The sequence below is a fragment of the Lepus europaeus genome, chromosome 10 (assembly GCF_033115175.1).
Source record: "Lepus europaeus isolate LE1 chromosome 10, mLepTim1.pri, whole genome shotgun sequence".
NCBI classification, from domain to species: Eukaryota; Metazoa; Chordata; class Mammalia; order Lagomorpha; family Leporidae; genus Lepus; species Lepus europaeus.
The window spans coordinates 24,856,092-24,878,000 of NC_084836.1; the positions used below are offsets into that span (position 1 = coordinate 24,856,092).

A 21,909-nucleotide genomic window follows, 5' to 3' on the forward strand; every position below is an offset into this window, starting at 1 on the left:
CTGGTACTCAGGGCTTTGTGCAGTCCCCTCCTACGGTAGCAGGGCGGGTCCATGTGACAATGGAATGTGGCATGTCACTTTCAAGGCCCAATAATGGCAGCTAAAAGCTGGAAAGATCACCACCCGGGGCTGCCATTTCTTCCTCTTCTAGGTAAGGGAAAGCTTCCTGCCTCCTGCCCTGATTGCCAGGCAGGGTGGGGTGGACAGCCCAGTGCACGTTGGCACCTGGTGTGAAATGTGATGGGAAATGTGAAATGTGATGTTTCCTTTGGAAACATGCCTTGGCGCTTGAGAAGTGTGTCTTAGTCCATCTATGCTGCGATAACAGAACACCATAGGCTGGGTAGCTTCTAAACAGCAGACACTTCTCAGAGTTGAGGCTGAGAAGCCGAGCAGATGTGGGGTCTGGTGAGGGCCTGATTCCTGGTTTGCAGGTGGCCTCTTGGAGCTGCATTCCTCATGAGGTGAAGGGGGCAAGAGAGGGCTGGCGCGGTGCAGGCATCCCATACAGCATCGGTTTGAGTCCCAGCTGCTCCACTTCCAATCCAGCTTTATGCTATGGCCTGGGATAGAAGTAGAAGATGGCCCAAGTCTTTGGGCACCTATACCCACATGGAAGACCCAGAAGAAGCTTCTGGCTCCTGGCTTCAGATAGCCCCAATTCCAGCCATTGCAGTCATTTGGAGAGTGAACCAGCGGATGGAAGACTTCTCTCTCTTTCTATATGCCTTTGCCTCTCTGTAACTCTGCCTTTCAACTAAATACATTTTCAAAAAATGAAAAAAGGGGGCAAGACAGCTCTCTGGGGCCTCTTTGTATGGGCACTAAACCCACACAGGAGGACTCCACCCTCATAGCCTCATGACTTCCCAATAACCGCCCCCCTTACAATATCATCACCTCTTGGTTAGAATGTCAATGCACTAATTTTGGGGAGACACAAACATTCAGTCCATAACAAAATGTGAATTATTTTTCCGAGTTAGCTTTTTGTTTCTAACTTTTCTCTTAACTCTTAACCTCATCAGAGGAATCTGCCCTCTCAATGACCCATTCCCAACTTGACACACTCCGTTAGGAGGGATTTCCAAACTGGGAATGGACACAAGTGGGCAGCAGTCATAGGAGGGCAGGCAGAAAATCCTAAATCTCTCTTACTTATGTAACTGGCCTGTTTCACAGGCATGCCTTGTAAGATGTAATTATAAACAACTATTTCTTATTCCTCTACCATCCCTTCAGCTTTTCTCAATGAGCTAGTGTTTTCCCTGACCCTGGATAAAACTTGTGCAGGCTCATGGTTTTTCTGGACACTCAGGTAATTCAAAGTTCTGTGGTCACATTTCTCAGGCTGCAGCCTCAATTCAGAAGCTGGAATATAAGCATGACCGAATGTCTGAGTTAGCTCAGGCATCCGTAACAAACCACCTCATATCTGGTGGCTTAAACAACAGAGTTTTGTTTATCACAGTTCTAGAGGGCAGATGGGACAAGACCAAGGTGCTGGTGGATTCCAGGTGTGGAGAGGGACTTCTTGCTGTAGCTTCCTAAGGCGGAGACAAGAAGCTCTAGTCTCTCTTCCTCTTCTTACAACCTCATTGTAAAGGGACCACTCTCTTGATCTGACCTCATCTAATCATCACCTCTCAAAAGCCTCACCTGCTAAAACCATCACACTGGGGATGAGAGCTTCCACCCAGGAATTCGAAGGGGGACACCAACATTAGTCCATTACATTCTGCTCCTGGCTCCCAAAATTCATGTCCTTCTTGCATGCAAAATATGTTCATTCCATCTCAACTATCTCAAAAGTCTTAACTCATTCCAGCATCAACTCTGAAATTTCATCTACAGCAAGTATGTATAACTCCAGATCACCCTGAAGCGGGATTCCTCTAGCTGAGAACCTATGAAACCGGAAGAGCTATATTCTTCCCAAAATGTAAGAAATTGAAAGGAAGAAAGGTGTGGTGGGTTCCAAGCAAGTCCCAGACCTAGCAAGGCAAACTCCATTAAAACCTGAGATCTGAGAATAATCTCTTCGGCTCAATGCATGCTCTGCCTGCCAGGCTCTCTGGGCAGTGGTCCCATCTTCCAGACCCAATGGGCTAGTGGCATCACCTGCTGGCTGGTGGCATCACTCAAGGGGGGGGGCCCACCCCTTCAGCTCAGTGGAGCACCACCCACTGGCTCTCTGGGGTGGAGGGTACCTTCTACGTGACTCTGCTGGGCAGCCTTATTCCTAGGGCCCATGCATTCTGGACCTGCAGTGGGTGGAGCAGCTCTGATCATCTCTGAGTTGCTGTGGGGTCCTGCTTCCCTTTTCTTGAAGCCCCCCTTCTTTCAGCCTTGTTTTCCCCATTCCCGCTAGGCCCAGCTGGCAGGATTTCTACTGGGATAATCGCATCTCTGTTTCTGGCTTTTACTGAGATAGCGGATTTATGCTCACACCAATACTCTTATCAAATAGCAAGTCAGGCCCACATGTAGTGTTCTCTAACACATGCTCGCTCGCTTGCTCTCTCTCTCTCTCTCTCTGTGTGTGTGTGTGTTTATGTCTCCCTCTTTCCCTCTCTCTCTCTTTCTTTGCATTATGGACAAGAAGAGAATTTTCCAAATTGTTAAGTTCTGGTTCCTTTTTGCTTAGCAATTTCTTCTTCAATTCATTTCTCTCTTCTTGTACATTACTATCATCAGGAACCACTCTGCTCTTTCAACACTCTGCTCAGAAAGTGCCTCAGATAATTAATTTCATGGCTCACAAACTCTGCCTTTGGTAAAACAACAAGGTGTTTCCTCATTATGCAAAAACATATCCTTCAGTTCCACCTATTCTCTAAGAAGATTCAGGCTTTCTCTCCAGCTCTACTTTCTTTTAAAGCCCATGCCAGAATCCCCTTTAGCAATCCTTTCACAGCAGTCTTGACTCTTCCAGTATGTGCCTCAAAATTCTGCCAGCCTTTCCCATTGCCCAGTTCCAATATCAGCTTCTTTATTTGTTTGCACTTGCTATCACAGTACCCACTCCTGGAACCGACATCTGTTCGCATCAACTTAAGCCACCACAATAAAATAACAGTGAGCAAGAAGAAAATGACAGAACGAATAACTCTACCACAAGATAAGATGGGCACATTAGCAAACAAACTAATGGCTGACAAGAAGGCAGGCCCTCCCACGCAAATCTCAATTACTGAGATGGCTATTTAAAGTGAGGATTTAAATTCACCATTGCGAGGGGGCGGAGCCAAGATGGCGGATAGTGAGGACGTGCGCCTTTAGTTTGGGAGAATAAAGTTTCATAAAAGTGGAATTACTGTAGCCTCAGGAAAAGACTCAAGAAAAAAACTGCAGAGGAAACACTTCCGGATCTTGTGGATGGGACACAGAGGACTTACAGAGAGCCCACCACGTGGAAAACCAACCAAGACGAGCCGAGCGGCGGGAGAGGAGCCAGAGCCACAGATTCTCGCCAGCGCGGGAACCGAGGAGGGTAAGACAAAGACCTCAGAAACCCGAAAAACTGGGGGGGGGGGGGGGACAGAGGCCTCTCCCTTCACTCACCAAGCAAAACAAAGAGCACTGCGATTTTACATATGTAAAGCGCAGCCAAACTCAGTAACTTTAGCGAAACTGGAGAACACATTGAGGGCTGCATAAACTCTGTGTGTGCTCCCAGGGGTAGATCAAACGAATACTCACAGAGGCCAGATTTCAACTACCCTCAACTCCACTCCCAACTGAGTCAAAAAAAAAAAAAAAAAAAAGAGAGAGAAAGCGAGCCAGCAAGGAGCAAGAGAGTGAGCAATCTGGGACGCTCTTTACACAGCCTTAAACCTGAAGAGTTTACCTGAAGCATAGCTCTCTGGCCACACCCATCACTGCCCCTAAGGCTCCAACAAAGCAGACAGCTCACTTAGAGGAACAGTATAACGAGAAAAAAAACACCACAGCAAAAAAAAAAAAAAAAAAAACACCATAAATTATCTCCAACATGCCAAACAACAAACATAGAAGCCGAGGTAACAAGAGCAAGGAAGACACTATGACGCCCCCTAGTGAACAAGGCACGCCAATGCAAGATTATGAAGATGAAGAGATAGAGGGAATGCAAGAAGCAGAGCTCAAAAAATTGATAAGAACATTAAGAAGTTCTCAAAAACAAATTCTTGAACTACAGAAATCCTTAATGGACAAGATAGAAAATCTCTCCCGTGAAAATGAAATATTAAGGAGGAATCAAAATGAAAGGAAACAACTAGTAGAACAGGAAACTGAGATAGTGACAAAAAACCACAATGAAATGAAGAACTCAATAGATCAAATGACAAACACATTAGAGAGCCTTAAAAACAGAATGGGTGAAGCAGAAGAGAGAATATCGGAATTAGAAGACAGAGAACAGGAAAGGAAACAGTCAAATCAAAGAAAAGAAGAAGAAATCAGAAATCTAAAAAATACTGTCAGGAACCTACAGGATACTATTAAAAAACCCAACATTCGGGTTCTAGGAGTTCCTGGAGGCATGGAAAGGGAGAAAGGATTAGAAGGCCTTTTTAGTGAGATACTAGCAGAAAATTTCCCAGGTTTGGAGAAGGACAGAGACATCCTAGTACAGGAAGCTCATAGAACCCCTAATAAACATGACCAAAAGAGATCCTCACCACGACATGTTGTAATCAAACTCACCACAGTGAAACACAAAGAAAAGATCCTAAAATGTGCAAGAGAGAAACGCCAGATTACTCTCAGAGGATCTCCAATTAGACTTACAGCTGACTTCTCATCAGAAACCCTACAAGCCAGGAGAGAATGGCGAGATATAGCCCAGGTACTAAGAGAGAAAAACTGCCAGCCCAGAATATTATATCCTGCAAAGCTCTCATTTGTGAATGAAGGCGAAATAAAGGCCTTTCACAGCAAACAGAAATTGAAAGAATTTGTCGCCACTCGTCCAGCCCTGCAAAAGATGCTTAAAGATGTATTACATACAGAAACACAGAAACACGGTCACCAATATGAAAGAAGGTAAAGGAAGGAAACCCCACAGCAAAAGATCACAGGAATCTCAAACCAGATATTAGAAAATATCTTTGGCAAATGGCAGGGCAAAGTTACTCCTTCTCAATAGTCACATTGAATGTTAATGGCTTGAACTGTCCAGTTAAAAGACACCGATTGGCTGACTGGGTTAAGGAACAAAACCCATCTTTTTGCTGCTTACAAGAAACTCATCTTTCCAACAATGATCCATACAGACTGAAAGTGAAAGGCTGGAAAAAGATATACCATGCCAACAGAAATGAAAAAAGAGCGGGCGTAGCCATCTTAATATCAGACAACATAAACTTTACCACAAAAACTGTCAGGAGAGACAAAGAGGGGCACTATTTAATGATTAAGGGATCCATTCAACAGGAAGATATAACGATTATCAATGTATATGTACCTAATTACAGGGCACCAGCTTATTTAAAAGACTTGTTAAGGGACTTAAAGGGAGACTTAGACCCCAATACAATAGTACTGGGGGACTTCAATACTCCACTCTCAGAGATAGACAGATCAACAGGACAGAAGATCAACAAGGAGACAGCAGATTTAAATGACACTATAGCCCAAATGGATCTAACAGATATCTACAGAACATTTCATCCTACATCTAAGGACTTTACATTCTTCTCAGCAGTACATGGAACCTTCTCTAGGATTGACCACATACTAGGCCATAAAGCAAGTCTCAGCAAATTCAAGAGAATTAGAATCATACCATGCAACTTCTCAGACCACAAAGGAATGACATTGGAAATTAGCAACTCGGGAATCCCCAGAGCACGTTCAAACACATGGAGATTGAACAACATGCTCCTGAATGAACAATGGGTCATAGAAGAAATTAAAAGAGAAATCAAAAATTTTCTGGAAGTAAATGAGGATAACAGCACAACATACCAAAACCTATGGGATACAACAAAAGCAGTGTTAAGAGGAAAGTTTATATCAATAGGTGCCTACATCAAGAAATTGGAGAGGCACCAAATAGATGAGCTTTGAAGTCATCTCAAGGATCTAGAAAATCTGCAGCAAACCAAACCCAAACCCAGTAGAAGAAGGGAAATAATTAAAATCAAAGAAGAAATCAACAGGATTGAATAAAAAAAAACATTACAAAAAATCAGCCAAACAAGGAGCTGGTTTTTTGAAAAAATAAACAAAATTGACACCCCATTGGCCCAACTAACTAAAAAAAAAGAAGAGAAAAGACCCAAATCAATAGGATCAGAGATGAAAAAGGAAACATAACAACAGACACCACAGAAATAAAAAGAATCATCAGAGATTACTACAAGGACTTGTATGCCAGCAAACAGGGAAATCTATCAGAAATGGACAGATTCTTGGACACATACAACCTACCTAAATTGAGCCAGGAAGACATAGAAAACCTAAACAGACCCATAACTGACACAGAAATTGAAACAGTAATAAAGGCCCTCCCAACAAAGAAAAGCCCAGAACCAGATGGATTCACTGCTGAGTTCTACCAGACATTTAGAGAAGAACTAACTCCAATTCTTCTCAAACTATTCAGAACAATCGAAAAAGAGGGAATCCTCCCAAATTCTTTCTATGAAGCCAGCATCACCTTAATTCCTAAGCCGGAGAAAGATGCAGCATTGAAAGAGAATTACAGACCAATATCCCTGATGAACATAGATGCAAAAATCCTCAATAAAATTCTGGCCAATAGAATGCAACAACACATCAGAAAGATCATCCACCCAGACCAAGTGGGATTTATCCCTGGTATGCAAGGATGGTTCAACGTCCGCAAAACAATCAACGTAATACACTACATTAACAGACTGCAGAAGAAAAACCATCTGATTCTCTCAATAGACGCAGAGAAAGCATTTGATAAAATACAACACCCTTTCATGATGAAAACTCTAAGCAAACTGGGTATGGAAGGAACATTCCTCAATACAATCAAAGCAATATATGAAAAACCCACGGCCAACATCCTATTGAATGGGGAAAAGTTGGAAGCATTTCCGCTGAGATCTGGTACCAGACAGGGATGCCCACTCTCACCACTGCTATTCAATATAGTTCTGGAAGTTTTAGCCAGAGCTATTAGGCAAGAAAAAGAAATTAAAGGGATACAAATCGGGAAGGAAGAACTCAAACTATCCCTCTTTGCAGATGATATGATTCTTTATTTAGGGGACCCAAAGAACTCTACTAAGAGACTACTGGAACTCATCAAAGAGTTTGGCAAAGTAGCAGGATATAAAATCAATCCACAAAAATCAACAGCCTTTGTATACACAGGCAATGCCACGGCTGAGGAAGAACTTCTAAGATCTATCCCATTCACAATAGCTACAAAAACAATCAAATACCTTGGAATAAACTTAACCAAGGACGTTAAAGATCTCTACAATGAAAACTACAAAACCTTAAAGAAAGAAATAGAAGAGGATACCAAAAAATGGAGAAATCTTCCATGCTCATGGATTGGAAGAATCAATATCATCAAAATGTCTATTCTCCCAAGAACAATTTATACATTCAATGCAATACCAATCAAGATACCGAAGACATTCTTCTCAGATCTGGAAAAAATAATGCTGAAATTCATATGGAGACACAGAAGACCTCGAATAGCCAAAGCAATCTTGTACAACAAAAACAAAGCCGGAGGCATCACAATCCCAGATTTCAGGTCATACTACAGGGCAGTTGTCATCAAAACAGCATGGTACTGGTACAGAAACAGATGGATAGACCAATGGAACAGAATAGAAACACCAGAAATCAATCCAAACATCTACAGCCAACTTATATTTGATCAAAGATCCAAAACTAATCCCTGGAATAAGGACAGTCTATTCAATAAATGGTGCTGGGAAAATTGGATTTCCATGTGCAGAAGCTTGAAGCAAGACCCATACCTTTCACCTTACACAAAAATTCACTCAACGTGGATTAAAGACTTAAATCTACGACCCGAAACCATCAAATTATTAGAGAGCATTGGCGAAACCCTGCAAGATATAGGTACAGGCAAAGACTTCTTGGAAAAGACCCCAGGAGCACAGGCAGTCAAAACCAAAATTAACATTTGGGATTGCATCAAATTGAGAAGCTTCTGTACTTCAAAAGAAACAGTCAGGAAAGTGAAGAGGCAACCGACAGAATGGGAAAAAATATTTGCAAACTATACTACAGATAAAGGGTTGATAACCAGAATCTACAAAGAAATCAAGAAAATCCACAACAACAGAAGAAACAACCCACTGAAGAGATGGGCCAAGGACCTCAATAGTCATTTTTCAAAAGAGGAAATCCAAATGGCCAACAGACACATGAAAAAATGTTCAAGATCACTAGCAATCAGAGAAATGCAAATCAAAACCACAATGAGGTTTCACCTCACCCCGGTGAGAATGGCTCACATTCAGAAATCTACCAACAATAGATGCTGGAGAGGATGTGGGGAAAAAGGGACACTAACCCACTGTTGGTGGGAATGCAAACTGGTTAGGCCACTATGGAAGTCAGTCTGGAGATTCCTCAGAAACCTGAACATAACCCTACCATACAACCCAGCCATCCCACTCCTTGGAATTTACCCAAAGGAAATTAATTTGGCTAATAAAAAAGCCATCTGCACATTAATGTTTATTGCAGCCCAATTCACAATAGCTAAGACCTGGAACCAACCCAAATGCCCATCAACAGTAGACTGGATAAAGAAATTATGGGACATGTACTCCATAGAATACTATACAGCAGTAAGGAACAATGAAACCCAGTCATTTGCAACAAGATGGAGGGATCTGGAAAGCATCATGCTGAGTGAATTAAGCCAGTCCCAAAGAGACAAATATCATTTGTTTTCCCTGATTGGCGACAATTGAGCACCAAAGGGGAAACCTGTTGAAGTGAAATGGACACTATAAGAAACAATGACCTGATCAGCTTCTGTCCTGACTCTAGATGTACAATGTAATACTTTATCCTTTTTAGTATTTGTTGTTGTTGTTGTTGTTCTAGTACTAGTGGTTGAACTCTGTAGTTAACACACAATTATTCCTAGGTGTTTAAATTTTAACTGAAAAGTGATCCCTGTTAAATTTCAGAGTGGGAAAAGAGAGGGAGGAGATGCACAGTTTGGGACATGCACAATCAGTCTTGCCCCAAATGATGGAGTTAGTAATGTGCCAGGGGATTCCAATACAATCCCATCAAGGTGGCATGTACCAATGCCATCTCACTAGTCCAAGTGATCAATTTCAGTTCACATTCGATGGCTTGGATAGGTCTAAGAAACAAAGGGATCACACAAACAAGACAAGTGTCTGCTAATACTAACTGATAGAATCAAAAAGGGAGAGAAAGATCCAGCATGGGAAGTGGGATACACAGCAGACTCATAGAATGGCAGATGTCCTAAACAACACTCTGGCCTCAGAATCAGCCCTTAAGGCTTTCGGATCTGGCTGAAGAGCCCATGAGAGCATTGTAGGCATGGAAAGCCAAGATACCATGGAAAAGAAAAAAAGAAGAAGACCTAAATGAAAGATCTCTGTGAGTGAGATCCCAGTGGAAAGAATGGGGCCATCAAAGAAGGAAGTACCTTTCTCTGAAGGGAGGAGAGAACTTCCACTTTGACTGTGACCCTATCGGAATAAGATCAAAGTCAGCGAACCCTAAAGGCTTCCATAGCCCTGGCAACTCATGACTAGAGCCTAGGGAGATTACTGACGTCATGAATAAGAGTGTCAAATTGTTAAGTCAGCAACAGGAGTCACTGTGTACTTACATCCCATGTGGGATCTGTCCTTAATGTGTTGTCTAATGTACAGTGATGCTATAACTAGTACTGAAACAGTATTTTTACACTTTGTGTTTCTGCGTGGGTACAAACTGATGAGATCTTTACTAATTATATACTGAATCGATCTCCTGTATATAAAGATAATTGGAAATGAAAAAAAAAAACTGGTGTTAAATTGGAAATGGCATAGAAAATTAATTAATTTTTAAAAAAATAATATGTAGGATCTCTGCCTTTAATGTGCTGTACACTCTTATTTAATGCTATAACTAGTACTCCAACAGTATTTTTTTTCACTTTGTGTTGCTATATGGGGGCAAACTGTTGAAATCGTTACCTAATTTATACTAAACTGATCTTTTGTATATAAAGAGAATTGAAAATGAATCATGATGTGATTGGAAGGGGAGAGGGAGTGGGAAAGGGGAGGGTTGTGGGTGGGAGGGAAGTTTTGGGAGGGGGAAGCCATTGTAACCCATGAGCTGTACTTTGGAAATTTATATTCATTAAATAAAAGTTAAAAAAAAAAAGAATATTTCCCTTTAAAAAAAAATAAAATAAATTCACCATTGCTAATGATGAACCATGCCATCAATGTATTTTGTGCCTTAAGATATTAATTATGTTGGCATATGTAGGGATTTTTCAAACATTTCTTTGTGTGTCCTCCAATTTCTGACATGAATGAATGATTAAAAAAGAGAGAGAGATCTCTGTATTCTATTTCCACGCAGCCCTCATCACTTCCAAGAAGATGCTCACTGACGTACATCTTATAGCATCGGGTACCTGTCTACCTGCATACATCAGTCCCCAGCTTATAAGAGTCCAATGCGTGTTACAACTCTGTTACTTTACGGTGGTGGGAAGGCGATGTGCACTCAGCAGAAACCATACTTGGAATTCCGAATGTTAACCTTTGCCCGCACTGGTGATATGTGGTACTTGTGGTGCCGGGTACTGGCAGGCAGCAGGCCTTCCTGGGGGAAGCACTCTCCAGTGTGTGGTGCAGCTAGGTGAGGATGTGTGGTAGGTTCGGCGGGTTCAGGGCATGTTTTGACTTGAAGGTATTTTTACTTAATGATGGGGCTGCCAGGATGCAGCCCCTCTACGGCCTCCCACACTGACCTCCAGTGGTCTCACTTTATCAGCCCCATTCTCCCAGGAAGCTTATGAACTTCTTCGGTATAAGTGGGCATCCGTGTAGCCTCAGCCCTACGAATGGTGCCTGACAACACCACATAGACACCCTGTGCCTGCTGTGAGTGCCTGCTTCACTTTGGCCTAGAGTTTGGGGGCATTCTAGAATTTCCTTCTCCCAGTGAAGACCAAGCGGGGAAATGTGGGGAGAGGAGGGTGTGGGAAAAGTTTAAAAATGCAAAAAAAAATCTCCAAAGTTTGTTCTGTTGTTGTCTCTTACAGGGCAGACCACAAAATATCAATATCTACTAGCCACTATCACAAGTACCACATATCATTAGTCTGGGAAAAGATTAACATTCAAAACTCACAGTATGGTCTTTACTGAAAGCATGGCGATTTCCCACCATCATAAAGTTAAAACAAGAAATCATAAGGTAATCCCTAAGAGGGAAAGACCAAAAATTCTGGGAAACAGAGCCTTCTTAGACCAAGCCACAGCCCAGCTTCCAGGACTTGTCTTTCTTCCTGCCATCCTTTCTTTATTCCTGCCCCCTCCCCTCCTTTCTTGTGTTCTTTCCACGTCTATTGTGGATCCAACAGATGGAGTATGTTGCTTGTCCTGTGCTGGGGGTGTGTGAGAGAGTTAAAGGAACTTAGGAACGTTAGCACCTCAGCACTAGCTTGGGGAACATTTTACTTTTGTTATTTTTTAAAGATTTATTGTTTATTTATTTGAAAGGCAGAGTGACAGAGACAGTGAGAGAGAGAGAGAGAGAGAGAGAGAGAGAGAGAGAGAGAGAGAGACAGTGAGAAATGTTCTGCCCACTGGTTCACTCCTGAAATGCCTGGGCCAGGGAAAAGCCAGAAGCCAGAAGCTCCATCTGGGTCTCCCAAATGAGTGACATGGGCCCAAGTCCTTGGGCCATTTTCCTCTGCCTTCCCAGGCATATTAACAGAAAGCTGAACCAAAAGTTGGGCAGCCAGGACTCAAACATATCAGAGTGCCCATTTGAGTCCTGGCTGCCCATGTTGCAAGCGACAGCTTAACCCAGTGCACCACAAAGCTGGGGCCTAGTTTTAATTTTTAAAGCATGTATTTGAGGGAGAGTGATCTCTCATCTACTGGCTCACTCCCCAGATCCCTACAATGGCTGAGCCTGAGCTGGGCTGAGCTAAGGCTGAACCCAGGAGCCAGGAGTTCAATTTAGGTCTCCCACGTGGATAGCAGGGACCCAGTGACTGCAGCCATCAGCACTGCTTCCCAGGGTCTGTATAAAGAAGGAGCTGGAGATGGAGCTGGAACCAAAAACTGAACCTAGGCACTCTGATGTGAGACACAGGCATCCCAGCTGGTGTCCCAAACCTATGCCAGAGGCCTGCACCATGGGGGAACGTTTTAAACAGTAAAATCCCTACCAAGAGCACAAAAATGTCAAAAACCGTGACACTGGACCACAAAAAGGCCACTTGTTTACAGCTGAAGAGTGGAACCAAGAAGGCCCAGCATCTCCTGGTTCAGCCCCAGGGGACGCTGTGTGCCCCTGGTGATTAAAGTTTTTGTAGTACTTGAGTATTCACAAATGACCATGAAAACACCATGAGCATTCATTTGAGAGGAACAAATAAATTCACAAGCACCAAACTGGCAAACAGTGAGGACTGATGGTTTGCATAAGGGGTCTTCAAAAAAGCTCACAGAAAAGGTATACTATGAAGAAACTATGCATGGATTTCAAAATTTTTGTTGGAGCCAGCGCTGTGGCACAGCAGGTTAACGCCCCAGCCTGAAGTGCCGGCATCCCATATGGGTGCCGGTTTGAGACCCAGCTGCTCCATTTCTGATCCACCTCTCTGATATGGCCTGGGAGAGCAGTGGAAGATTTATTTATTTATTTGAAAGTCAGAGTTACACAGAGAGAGGAGAGGCAGAGAGAGAGAGAGAGAGGTCTTCCATCCATTGGTTCACTCCCCAGTTGGCCGCAATGGCCGGAGCTGCGCCAATCCGAAGCCAGGAGCTGGGGGCTTCTTCTGGGTCTCCCAAGTGGGTGCAGTGGCCCAAGGACTTGGGCCATCTTCTACTGCTTTCCCAGGCCATAGCAGAGAGCTGGATCAGAAGTAGAGCAGCCAGGAGTAGAACTGGCGCCCATATGGGATGCCGGTGCTTCAGGCCAGGGCTTTAACCCGCTGTGCCACAGCACCGGCCCCAGCTTATCGTTTAATTCCATTTTCCACAAACTTCTTGAAGCCTCCCTCATACATACATACATATGCATGCATGGAAAGTTCACATTCAAAGATTTAAAGACAAAAAGAGCACAGGAAAATACTTAAGGAGAAAGGATGCAGTGGACAGATAAGGGGAGAGGTATGGAGACCTTCCAGGTCATGACCTGGTTGAGTCATGAGGAAGGTGTGTGTGAGAAAGGGAGGAAGGAAGAGCCTGGCAGGAGAAGCGGATTCCCTGGAAGCCCAGGACAAGCAGCTTGGAAGGGAGGTGGAGGCCAGATCTAGGAGGCAGACGGGTACACGGCTCTGTCCGCAGGGTACAAAGCCTCAGGGACACAGGAGAAGTAAGTTTGACTGACATCTGGGCTCTATTGCCCAGCACGGTACATACAGTAAATAGTGAAGTATTTTACAGTTCAGTGTTGCTGGGAGGGTCGATTTTGAATGTCCCCATCATGGAAGATGTCAAATGCTTGAAGTGACGGGTGGATTGGTTGACTTGATTCCACACTGAATTAAAAAATCATTACATCACCTTGTACCCCATAAATCTGTGAAGATATTTTGTCAATATGTACCACTACTACTGGTAATCAGAATAAATACTGAGACACCTGGGGGAGTAGCTGAAGAGTAAACCAACTCTGAGCCTCTTACATGGATTTACTCAACTCTGGATTCCAAGTAAGAGAAGTCTATATGGGGGCAAACTGTTGAAATCATTACCTAATATATACTAAACTGATCTTCTGTATATAAAGAGAATTGAAAATGAAAAAAAATAAAAATAAAAAATAAAAAGAGAAGTCTTTCGCTTAAATACGACAATGTAGGCAGCCCATAAACAAGTCATAGACAAGTCAAGGTCAGTCTTGGCTTGTGGAATTCCTGGGAGGAAAAAAAGTCACCTACTCCCATGCTCTAGGAGAATGATCAAACACGAATAATCCGCTAAAATTAACTATGTTATGATTGTGTGGCAGAAAGCCTGATAAGTTGCTTGCCTGTGTTGTTCACTTGTGTGTTGCCTTGAGCTGCAGCTGGTTATGTATAAAATATCATAAAAATAGACGAGCCTTGATCACACTTTTGTCTTGGCTCCATTCTCTGCGCCCTTGTCCCTCTTTTCATTCCCACTCCCTCCTTCAGGTTCCATTCAACAGGTGCGGCTGGCCCGCATCACAACGAGGGAGTGCACATTTAGCTTCGTGGACTATCTGGGTTCAAGTCCCAGCTCTGATCCTGACTTCAGCTCCTTGCCAGTGCAGACCCTGAGAGGCAGTGGTGATGGCTCAAATCATTGGGTCCTGCCGACCATGTGAGAGACCTGAGTTCTCAGCTCCTGGCTTTGGCCCCAGTCCAGCCCTAACCACTGGGGCATTTGAGGGAGTGAATCTCTCTCTCTCTCTCTCTCTCTCTCTCTCTCTCTCTCTCTCTTTCTCTCATTTTCTCTCTCTTTCTCTCTCTCTCTCTCTCTATATATATATATGTATATATATATATATATATTTCTATCTTTTTCTTCTTCTATCTCCATCTCTCTCTCAAAAATATTTTTTTAAGATTTATTTTATTTGGGGCCGGCGCTGTGGCGCACTAGGTTAATCCTCCACCTGCGGCACTGGCATCCCATATGGGTGCTGGTTCTAGTACCAGTTGCTCCTCTTCCAGTCCAGCTCTCTGCTGTGGCCTGGGAAAGCATTGGAGGATGGCCCAAGTGCTTGGGCCCCTGCACCTGGATAGGAGACCAGGAAGAAGCACCTGGCTGCTGGATTAGCGCAGCTCCAGCCATTGTGGCCACTTGGGGTGTGAACCAATGGAAGGAAGGCCTTTCTCTCTGTCTCTGTCTCTCACTGTTTGTGACTCTGCCTGTCAAATAAATAAGTAAAATCTTTAAAAAAAAGATTTATTTTATTTATTTGAAAGAGTTACAGAGAGAGGTAGAGACAGAGAGGTCTTCCATCTGCTGGTTCACTCCCCAGTTGGCTGCAATGGCCAGAGCTGCGCTGATCCGAAGCCAGGAGCCAGGAGCTTCTTTGGGGTTTCCCACATAGGTGTAGGGGCCCAAGGACTTGGGCCATCTTCTACTGCTTTCCCAGGCCATAGCAGAGAGCTGGATCAGAAGTAGAGCAGCCAGGACTAGAACCAGCGCCCATATGGGATGCCGGTGCTTCAGGCCAGGGCTTTAACCCGCTGCGCCACAGCACCGGCCCCTCTCTCTCAAAATTTTAAAATATATTTTTGAAGCCACAATAGTAGCTACTTCCTCAAACACAGATGTGCAGATGAGAAGAATGTTCGGGAGGAATGCCTCTCAGAGTGAACGTATTTCAGGGGCCCGTGGCAGGAACCTGCTCTGTTGGCAAAGCAAGAGAAAGTGGGTTTGAAGCCACGTGACCTGAGACAGAACTATGGGTTTTGGAAAGGAAACCCTGCAGACACTGGTCAAATTCTACTCATGCCTTAGGCCATCAGAATAAAAGGTGTGACTGGTTGCTGTGATGAAATATCCCGGCTACTTACACCCTGAGCTGGAGTCTGAGTCAAAAAAAAGAAAGAAAGAAAGAAAGAAAGAAAGAAAGAAAGAAAGAAAGAAAGAAAGAAAGAAAGAAAGAAAGAACGAATGGCATAGATGAAGCTCGCAAGCAGAAGTCCTGAAAGGAAAATCAAGCACGATCCAGAGCAACGGCTGCCAAGAATTTTTTCTTGTATCTTGGAAACAGCCTCTCTCTCTGCTTCAACCGCCTTTCGCCCGGCTCAAGCTGGAAGGTTGTTGAATGTGCATCAAAAACGACAGAATCCAGAAGCTGCCAAAATGATTTTTTGGCTGCAGCAGTCTCAAAGGAAATTTCCTGGCACGGGTTAAGCTGTCCAGGTTTCAGAGCTGCACATCAACAACCTAGCTACAGTCTATTCACCAACAGACAGGTACTGGAATGTCCACAGTGGCCCCTTGCTAACAACCCAGAAGCAAAATTACCCAAATGTCCCTCCACAGTGGGAGAGATACGTGCATCCTAGCACATCCGCACATGGAATACTGCTCAGCAGTGAGAATGCACAGTTGAGACATGCACACAGAAAGACGGGGAGCTCACCAATGTGATGTTGAGCCAAAGGAGCCAGGCATGAGAGTGCACACGGTGTGTTTCCATGGATATAAAGGAAACAGACACAGAAAACACGTCAAAGTGTTATGTAATCCAAAGGCAAGGATTACCCCCTGGGGAGTGGGATTTCTAGAGACATGAAGGGAACTTAAGGGGGCATCTAGTGGGGTGGTGGTGGTGGTGTGTTCCTAATCTGGGAGCTGACTGCAGTGGGGTGTCTATGCAGCTCATTGAACCATACACTTAGGACATGTACATTTTTATAAGGAGATGGTGCTATGGTTTGACCGTGTCCTCTCAAAAGTTCCTGTGTTGGGAAACTTAACCCCCAAATTCATGTTAATGGCATTTGGAGGTGGGATCTTTGGGAGGTGACTAGGACTACATGAGGTCATGAGGGTGGGGGCCCCATGATGGCTTTAGTAGCTTTAGAAGAGGAGGGAGAGGAACCCCCGCTAGCCTGGGACGCCCTCTGCCACGTTGTCATGCAGCAAGAATGCCCTCAGGAGAAGCAGCAATGCCAGTGCTGAGCTCCTGGTCTTCCCTAATCCAAAACCCGGGGTCAAATAGAGGATCTGATCTTAGAGCTCTTCTTGTAGCAACCGAGGACTGGGACAGACAGACATTGCACCTAGCAGGTGAGCCTCAGAAATCAACTGAGGGTTATGCGTGGAGTGGCAGGTGTTTTGTTGGACATAATATTAAGGTGTTAATTGAGTACTGATTTGGGAGTCCAGGGAAGTGGACCCAGGATAAAGGATTTAAAAAAATATTTAAGAGGGCTAGCACTGTGGCTTAGCAGGTAAAGCCACCACCTGCAGTGTGGGCATCTCAAATGAGTGCCCGTTCAAGACCTGGCTGCTCCACTTCCAATCCGGCTCTCTGCTATGGCCTGGGAAAACAGTGGAAGATGGCCCAAGTCCTTGGGCCCCTGCACCCGTGTGGGAAGACTGAGAGGAAGCTCTTGGCTCCTTGCTTCGGATCAGCACAGCTCCAGCCATTGTGGTCATCTGGGGAAGGAACCAGTAGATGGAAGATCGATCTCTCTCTCTCTCTCTCTCTCTCTCTCTCTCTGCCTCTTCTCTGTATAACTCTGACTTTAAAATAAATAAATAAATCTTTTTTAAAAAAAAGATTTATGGGGGGCCAGCATCATGGCACAGAGGGAAAAGCCACTGCCTGCAATGCCTGACAACCTATATGGGCACCAGTTCCATTCCTGGCTGTTCCACTTCTGATCTAGCTCCCTGCTAAAGCACCTGGAAAATCAGTGGAAGATGGCCCACATGCTTGGGCCCCTGAATCCACATGGGAAACTCAGGAGAAACTCTAAGCTCCTGGCTTTGGCCTGGTCCAGCTCCAAGGATGTTGCAGCCACTTGAGGAGTGAACCAGTGGATGGGAGATCCCTCTCTCTGTGTAACTCTGCCTTTCAAACAAATAAATATTTTTTGGTGCTGGTTTGATTCCTGGCTGCTCCACTTCCAATCCAGCTCCTTGTTAATTGCCTGGGAAACCAGCAGAAGATGGCCCAAATGCTGAAACTCCTGTATCCATGTGGGAGACCCAGATGAAACTCCTGACTCCTGGCTTTTTTTTTTTTTTAAGATTTATTTATTTATTTGAAAGCATTACACAGAGAGGAGAGGCAGAGAGAGAGAGAGAAAGAGAGAGAGAGAGGGGGGGGGGGGTCTTCCATCTGATGGTTCACTCCCCAATCGGCTGCAACGGCCGGAGCTGTGCCAATCCGAAGCCAAGAGTCAGGAGCTTCTTCCAGGTCTCCCACGCAAGTGCAGGGGCCCAAGGACTTGGGCCATCTTCTGCTGCTATCCCAGAGCTGGATTGGGAGTGGAGCAGCTGGATCTCAAACCAGTGCCCATATGGGATGCCAGAGCTTCAGGCCAGGGCATTAGCCCGCTGTGCCACAGCGCTGGCCCCCTGACTCCTGGCTTTGACCTTGCCCAACTCTGATTGTTGTGTCCATCTGGGTAGTGAACCAGCAGATGGAAGATCTCTCTCTCTCTCTCTGTCTCTCTCTCTCTGTCTCTCTCTCTCTGTCTCTCTCTCTCTGTCTCTATCTCTATCTCTATCTCTTCCTCTCTTTCTGTAACTCTGACTTTAAAATAAATAGATAGATCTCTAAAAAATGTTTTCCTATCTCTTCATACACACCTACTGTTGAATTACAAAGTAGCTCCAAATTTCAATTCACTTACACACTCTTACTTTTTAAAAAAAATTTTGGGGCTGGCGCTCTGGCTTAGCAGGTAAAGTTGCTGCCTGCAGTGCCGGCATCCCATGCAGGTGCTGGTTCAAGTACAGGCTGCTCCAGTTCCTATCCAGCTCTCTGCTGTGGCCTGGGAAAGCAGTAGAAGATGGCCCAAGTCCTTGGACCCCTGCACTTGAGTGGGAGACCCGGAAGAAGCTCCTGGCTCCTGGCTTCTGATTGGCACAGCTCCAGTTGTTGCGGCCAACTGGGAAGCGAACCAGCAGATGGAAGATCTTTCTCTCTTTCTCTCTCTGCCTCTCCTTCTCTCTGTGTGTAACTCTGCCTTTCAAGTAAAATAAATCAAGTTGGGTGGACCAACTGAGGCTGGGGGTGCGTGTGGCTAGAACTTTATCTGGGTGGCAGAAGCCTAAAGTCTTGGGCTGTCTTCCACTGCTTTTCCCAGGCCATTAGCAGGGAGCTGGATCGGAAGTGGAGCAGCTGGGACTCAAACTGGTGCCATATGGGATGCTGGTGCTGCAGGTTGCAGCTTTACCTGCTATGCCACGCGCTGGTGCTGAACTTCAAAATTCTTATCTCCAGCCCAGTTCAGCTTTCCCAATGAAGTTAGTCTCCATGAAGTTAAAAATACACCAGCTGTTTATTCAACAGCTCCACTCAGTTGACAAAAGGCACTTCAAACTAAGCACAGAAAAGACTGACTCTCTGAGTTTATCACCCAGCCAGAGTTCCCCAGTCTTCCCCCTCGCAGTTACTCAAGTTACATTCTCCAAAGACTTCAGGGTATCTCCCACTCCTTTCTCTCACGCTCCAGATCTAGTGTGCCGAGAAGTCTCAGTAGCTCTGCCTGCAAAACTCTTGCTGAATCTGATCACTTCTCTCCAACGCTACTGCTGACTCCTTTGTCCAAGCCACCATCATCCGGCCCCTCAGCATTGTTCTCTCACCTTCCTTCTCTGTCTTCTTCTGCTCTGTTTTCTTGAAACAGCTACCAGTAAAACTCTCAAGACCAGAAGGACCTGCATGTTTGTCTTCTACTCATGCAACAAGGCAAGAGGGGAGTAGCAGGGGTGATCTTGGAACTTTCTTTGCTTTCCTCTGGCCCGTGTCTCCTAACACACACACATTTCCTCAATCTGTCTCCCACGCCGCTGCAGAGAAATCTTTCTAAAAGGCAAGTCTTGGTCATGCCTGGCCCCGTGAAGATCCCTGGCAACGTTTCACAGCCTTCAGGGTAAGTCCCAAGCCCCTCCTCATGGCATACAGCATTCTTTCAGGCTGAGTCCTTGCCTTCCCCTTGGGTTCACCTCCCAGGTCTACTCTACCTGTCCTCACCTCACTAACTACCTAGAGGTGCCAGACAGGGAAATACAGGAAAAAACGCTTCTGGAGAGATAACACATATGAAAGGAAGTGAGATGTGAGATAGGGTGCCATGAAGGAGCAGGTAGGAAGTTAGGTAGCCAAGGGCAGAGTTCGTCGGGGGGAAGGGGGCAGGATGAGACCAGAGATAAGTGGAAATGAGGTCCTTTAGGGTCTGGGGGCTATGATCAGGCTCTGGGGTTTCTGTCACTTCCAGCCCATCAACATTGCAGTTGACCAACCTGTACAATGACATTTGGTTTCCACCTCAGATGGGATGTTAAGCTGAGACACTTACATAACTGATTTCTGCAAGGAGGAGATAGGAGGCGGGGTTGCACAAGGAGCTGTCATCAAAGGATTACCAGGCCACAGAAGCAAGCAGAGCCAAGGGAGCAAGCCCTTCTGTCCCAAGGTGAACCCACGTGGAAGAACACCTGGCGGGGGGGTCCAGCTCCATCGCTGCGGTTTTCTGTGTCATTTCTCAGCAAGTTAGGGATTCTTAGCTCTTATAAGCGTCAGATGCAAAATCACCACCACTATCACAAAACAGGAACTTAAACGAGAAATGACGCTCATCTTTCCTTGTAATCTTCAGATTAAGGAAAAACATAAGACACATACAAATATAGTAACTGAATATTATTATCTACTGTAAGTGTCATTTTAAAAATTATTGTCAATCCTTTCCTTTAAAGAAAAGTCTCTGACTGGTGCCGCGGCTCACTAGGCTAATCCTCCACCTGCGGCACCGGCACACTGGGTTCTAGTCCCGGTTGGGGAGCCGGATTCTGTCCCGGTTGCTCCTCTTCCAGGCCAGCTCTCTGCTGTGGCCCCGGGAAGGCAGTGGAGGATGGCCCAAGTGCTTGGGCCCTGCACCCACATGGGAGACCAGGAGAAGCACCTGGCTCCCGGCTGCAGCGGCCATTGGAGGGTGAACCAACGGCAAAGGAAGACCTTTCTCTCTCTCTCTCTCACTGTCCACTCTGCCTGTCAAAAAAAGGAAAAAAAAAAAAAGTCTCTGCATGCTATCTTTTAATTTATTGGGTTGTTATGCCAAAAATTCCAGTATTTGAAAATGGGCCTTAAATCAAAAGATGCAGACCACTACTGGAGACATTGGGGAGACCTTGAAGGATTTGAAGCAGGGTGTAGAGATGATTAAATGAGGGAAGTATCTGTGCACCATCTGAAATTTCCTGTCACATTTCCAACCACCACCTCGGCTTGTTGCAATGTCTTTCTAGAGGCCTAATTCAGCATGACTTGCTTTTCTGAACAAACCTTAGTAGCATCTCATTGCCAAGGTCTTTCTAAACTCTCTTGCTCACAAAACCAAGAAAGTATAAATACGAAAATTATCCCAGTGATCCAAAGAAAACCCAACGGCAACAGCAATACCAGCTAATATGTAACGAACGCTCACTCTCTGCCCGGCACAGGGCTCAGCACCTCACCTGCATTAGCTCAGTTCACCTTTCCAGTAACTCCCTAAGGCACAGGGACTTTACCTCAATTATCTCCGCGCTGAGCAGCACAGGTGGGATACTTTCTTCTCATCTTAAATATCAGGGACTTCAAAATGTCTGTGGAAAAAAATAGAGTTAAAAGATAAGCTTGTTTTCATACAAAACAATGTTGAAATCTCAGGAGTCTTTTCATAATATGCATTTTCCATGCATCTTTGAAGACGTCTCCTATATATACTAATTCTTGAAAGAGTTTTTATATAGATCATGTTTTTCATCTTAACAAAATCTCCTTTTGTAAACAGACCCTGATAGTACCTTTATTTTATAGATGCAACGGGAATCCTCCTTTTAAAAGCATCCCCAACCCATGAGCACATATAAATAACCCTCCCTTATTTTTGAATTGCTAATTTTGCACACTCTGTCTTCAGGAGTCAGTAGTATCTCAGAAGAGCATTCCTACTGTCTCTCTGTCTTTTGATTAGTCTATTCATCAGCTGAGGAACTCACTTGTGGTTTTTCT

General features: G+C 44.7%; 1 long non-coding RNA gene across 1 annotated transcript in view; it reads right to left on the reverse strand.

Annotated features, from left to right (window-relative positions):
* The window catches only part of LOC133767589 (uncharacterized), a 134,286-nt gene that overhangs the window by 110,569 nt on the left and 1,808 nt on the right, over positions 1-21,909 (reverse strand). The window contains exon 2 of the long non-coding RNA XR_009866896.1: positions 21,426-21,500. This is a non-coding gene — a long non-coding RNA (uncharacterized LOC133767589). The remainder of the gene's footprint in view (positions 1-21,425; positions 21,501-21,909) is intronic.